Source organism: Micropterus dolomieu, linkage group LG08 (assembly GCF_021292245.1).
Source record: "Micropterus dolomieu isolate WLL.071019.BEF.003 ecotype Adirondacks linkage group LG08, ASM2129224v1, whole genome shotgun sequence".
In the NCBI taxonomy this organism is placed as follows: domain Eukaryota; kingdom Metazoa; phylum Chordata; class Actinopteri; order Centrarchiformes; family Centrarchidae; genus Micropterus; species Micropterus dolomieu.
The window spans coordinates 25,570,521-25,576,072 of NC_060157.1; positions in this window are offsets into that span (position 1 = coordinate 25,570,521).

Genomic DNA, 5,552 nt, shown 5'->3' on the forward strand with positions numbered 1-5,552 from the left:
TGGACAGATGTGAGGGACACATTTGCATGGTGTGCAGGACACCTCTACCATGTATTCAAATGTCAGCTATCATGCTCAGTGCATCCTCTTGGGCGGAGGCTGGCAGGCAGCACAGGGGAGGCGTGGGTGGTTCAGCCCCAAGGCCACAACAGCAGCTTGGCAATAACACACCAGAGAAAGCTCCCTGCTCTTCAGCTTTAATCCTTAATCAACACTCAGGATTAGAAACCAAGTTTCCTCTGAAACCCAGACCGCAATGATGGACAGAGGGAGGATGAAATGAAATGAATGAGATTGGGGAAAAAACTAGAAAATAAACTAGAAAGGTAGAAAGTAAGAGTTTAAACATTGGTGAAGGATAAACCAGGATAAAAACCGAGGGATAAAGAGAAAGAATTGGTGTTTAGCAGCTATTCACAGCTGCAGATGACCTGACATCGCCTGGTGTGGGTGCAGGCACAATGAGCCTTTTACTCTGGCTACCAGGCCTCAGTTTGTAACTCTCTATATTCAAACTTCAGGGGGAAATGAATTCCTCATTTATCAGGGTGAAGATCCACAGATATAAAATGTAATTATGGGGGATTACAGCTCACGTAGGCGACAGACTACATACAAATCTACTGACAGGTGTACATAACATTCACTGACCTGCTCAGTCTGTGATGCTTTATGCCAAAAAGAATAACTCAATAAGATTCCTGTTTCTGTTTTCCTTGTCTAAACCTATATAAAGAAATGGCAACTGGGATGCCAACATGTAAATTTTTAGAATGATGTAATGATGTTAACAGTGTTCACCAGTGTTAGTTTAGCATGTTTAGCATTTAACATGCTAACATGAATGTCTTTTCAAGGTTTAATGGCAATACATTCAACAGTTGAGTTGAGATATTTCAGTCTGGACTAAAGTGGTGACTGAGAGATGGACATTGCTGTTCCTGAAGGCACACTGCTAGCATGGCTAAAAACTTGCAACTCAGCTTTTTACTTTAATAGTGATTTCAGTGACCTCCCTTAGACTTTAGCTACGTACATGATTTGAAATGTTGGAAGGAAAACCTTCCCAAACCCAAAGAAGAAAAAAAACCCATCTGCAATGCATTTGGCACCTCAGATTATCCCATTAAGACTGTGGACAACAAGAATACCACTTACTTTTCAGATTACAATATTTTATACCCTTCCTCTCCAGTGAATGTGTATTTCCAAATTTGTGGTAAACTTTAGGTGAAAGTGTTTATTTGTGGGTTAAGAAAATTATTTTACTACTACTAGATAGTGGTTCTCACAGAGATGTTACAAACATATGATGATTGTATTGAATATGATGTATTTCTGCAAAATAATCTCCAACAGTATACAAAGTAGTTAAAATGAGATTAACTGTAAACACCTACAGCAGTAAAATGCAACATATACATTAACGCTGCAGTGATATTAAGGCAGAAACATAAGATATAATAGTAAAACACTGGCAGGAACTATTTTACTGCATAATAAGTACTTTTATTTTTGATACTTTAAGTACATTTCGCTGATAATACTTAGATACTTACACACTACTACATGACAAACGTTTGCTAGTTTCCTCTGGTTTCTATATCCCATCATCACACCACAACTGTTTTGCATAATATCTTGAACAAAACTTCAGACATGATGTTACTTGTATTTCCGAGAAAACTTATCATCATTCACTGAAGATTTTTCACCCAATATGTAAAAGAGGTGTGTGGTAAATTTGGTACGGTCAGAAATATAAGAGCTAGACCATACAGTTGGAACTACAGAGGCAACATTCAAAAACAGAAATTTTCTTAAGCATCATAAGACATGCATTCAACAAGAGTGTGCGTTATATCATTCAAAATAAACAAAATATCTGTTTAGACCACAAAACAACACATAATTTAACCTGATAGATTCGCATACTGTAAAAGTCAAAGCGCAATAGTACACTTACAGTGGCACAGTCGATCACATTTTAATTAACAGAGAGATGCGAATGGCAGGGACAGGCTATTTAGTCCACTGACCATTGAGCAAGTACTGTACCTAATGGACTCTAATGGCATTAGAGAGACATGATAGAAACAGCAGAAATCAATATAACAGCATCAGGATTGCACAGTTTTTTACACACAGGATAATAAAAAGTGTATGCTTCCGAAAAAAGAAAAGAAGGAATAATAACAACAAACTCATATTTTCACTATGTATCGGCTGATCCTGCCATTAAATTTTTATTAATGTATTTACACAAAATGGACACAATGATTATGACAAAAGTATAGGTTCTTTAACTGACACTTATCGCCTCCTTCCACCCGGCTTACCACAAGCTGTCACAGCTGTGAGTGGAAAGTTAATACTTGCAAAATATGTGCATTCTGAAAATGAAAAAGAGGAAACGGAACATGTTTTTCTCTATTTTTCTCTTTGTTGGTCACTTACAACAGGGTGGGGGGTTGCTCTGTGGCAGAAATAGCCAGGCAGTGACAGCAATGCCAGGAAAGTGAAATAATTATGTTATATGAAAATACAATATTGCGGGATACTGCATAGGAAGACTACAGTTTTAGGCATTGGCAGGTAAAACACAAACACTGTTTGGTTTGCTTTGTTTGTCTGTTAAGACAAGGTAAAGAAAAGGTCTTCACAATTTTTCATTTGATTGGATGGTTATTTTAGTTTCAGAAAGGGGGAGTGGCTACGCTGGTACTGTGTCTGCAGAGGGATGACACTAGCAATGGTACTGAATTGGCAATAGTTGTGGTGATTTTGAGTTTTGACAAATCAACAGCTGAGAGGAGAATGAACATAGGTCACACCATTATTTGAATCTGATCATTTATTTAACTACTTAACTAAATTTTCTATGACAAAGCCTCCATTTATTGCACTTGTCATCAGTTGGTCATATTCAGGGTGGCTGCCTGAGTTGTACCTTGTGAAAATGGGCTGTTATGTGTTGCAAAAATGTGTGACTTGACTATGAAGGTTCAGTTCTAACTGCCGAAAGTGTTAAACAAAAACTAAATGTGTGTTTACATGCACGCTGATATTCACCAAGTGAAGGTTCAGGTTTTAGTTGAGTACTGGCATTTGGAAATGTTTTATTCAGTTTTTATAATTGTTATTTTGGATTTAGCGACTCCATGGAAATTAAATGTATGTTGTTTACTAATCCCAACAATCAATAGAATATGATGTTTACATGACATAAAGCACTGGCCACATGTTCCTTCTTATATACTGACTTAATGGAATATTACTGTTCATGTAAAAAAACATGAAAAGAGAAGTTGCAGAATTATCAGCCTCTGAAAATCTTCCTCCCCAGTGTAAGAACCACTAGAGCTGAACAAGAGATTACCTTTGGGACAACTAAAATATAGCAGATCTAAACATAAATGCCTAAAAATATTAACTTCTCTGGAGCGAGAGGCTTGTATTTACAAAAAATTTTTCAGGAACTACAATAACAGCCTTATCTTATCTGAATTGCCATGCATTTTAAATGATCCGTGTGTAGCATTTAAACAGCAGCCGATATAGCAGACGGCTAGATTTTGAAAATATCCAACTGAAAAATATTCCAGCCCTTCCTCAGACCTCCATCCAAAGCCACTCCCCCAAACACATTTTTATGCACAGAACAGGTCCTAATGAAATGTGGCAGCAGCCACAGATACCGTTTTTCATTTTTGTGTCGGAGCATTTGATTTATTGATTGCTGTCAAAATGTAAAGAGAATTTCAACAAATAAAACAAAAATGCTTCTGAAATAAATTGCCTACCCAAGCTAAATAGAGGAAGATACCACACATTACATGCAATGCAGATGTCAATAGAGACTCTCAATGATGGCCTTGTTTGCTTGCTGTAATCGACTACCATCTCAAAATAAATGTTGTCACTGTTTATTGATATTGAAATGCATGGAAATTAAGATAAGGCTATAACTGTGCTATAACTGTCTTAAAAACGTTTTTGTAGATACAAGCCTCTTGCTCCAGAGAAATTATTATTTTAGCCGTTTATTTTTTGTTTTGCTATATTTTAGTTGTCCCAATAGTAATCTCTAGTTCAGCTCAAGTGGTTCTTACACTGGGTAGAATTTGAATTTGGTAGAATTGAAAATTGGGATTAGTAAACAACACACGAGGTGATGGTGTAAATGTTGCATTTACAGCTTGTTTTACTGCAATCACTTGATGCAGGTTTAATTGAGATTACCAAGTCGATGTTTTATCATGCTCTTTAGCTCGGGCTCTTCTTCTCAGATATCACTGTGATCTTGATCTTCCTCTCCTGCTGGATGTCTGTGAGGAAAAAAGGACATTGTTCCAAACAGTTCCTTTTGGTGAGGTAGTAAAAGTGCCCAGAAAAAGAGAGATTTTGTGATTGGTTACTTTTGTACATGTATAAATAAAGTCTGAACAGAAAGAAGCAGTTAGACAAACAATAGCTGAGACCACATCAGTTGAGCAGAAGTAATTTCCAAGACCAGGTCCTTTTAAAATAATTATACAATTCAACATTCACCTGATTTAAGGAACTTGAAAGAACTGGTTAAACTTAAGAGTTGAGATCAAATAATCATAACATTCATCTGGAGAAGGAGAATACCACCCTTGTATCTATATGCTAAATATAAATTCAACATTCACGTCACATGGGATGGATGGTTGGGATGAGAAAGATGCATAACAAATTTCCAACTTGCAAGTGTCAATGTCAAGATTACAGAGTTGGTTGAGGGTTAAAATTACATTACACTTATTCGTTTAGCTGATACTTTTAGTCAAAGTAACTTACATTTGCTATACATGCCAGAGGTATACATGTCACACCTCTGGAGCAACTAGGGGTCTTGCTAAGGGACACATTGGTGGATGTGTCACAGTGGGAAATTGAACGCTGCTCTCTCCCACCAAAGGCATGTGTGTTAGCCACTGCCCCATCCTCATCCCACATTGTGAATTTACAATATAACACCATATTCATTGAATTTGGGTTTAATTACTTTGAACAACTGATTGTGGCCAATGTGAGGCAGCCATACATGGTTTTCAGGAGCTTTAAGGAAAGTTTTTCAGTCATAATTACGACTTGGATGTTGACGTGAAAAACTATTTACAACTCAGAAACCGAAAATTACGATAACTTTAATATGACATTAAGGCAGCAGAAGTAATAGCCAGGAGACGGTTAGCTTAGCTTAGCATAAACACTAGAAACAGGTGGAAACAGCTAACCTGCCACTGTCCAAAGATAACACAATATGCCTACCAGCACCTGTAAAGTCTATCAATGGACACATTTGTGGTTTTTAGAGTTTAGGTTACGTGCAGGACTATATTTGGCTGGGTGCAGTGACTTCCTGGAGCACAAAATCTCCTGTAAAACCAAAACTAAAGCAAGGCTAGCAGCTTGCCAGTTTTTATGGAATGCTAAGCTAACCAGCTGCTGGCTGTAGCTTCATTTTCACAGATTTTCCTATCTAAATCTCTGCAAGAAAGCAAACAAACAAACATATTTTTTTT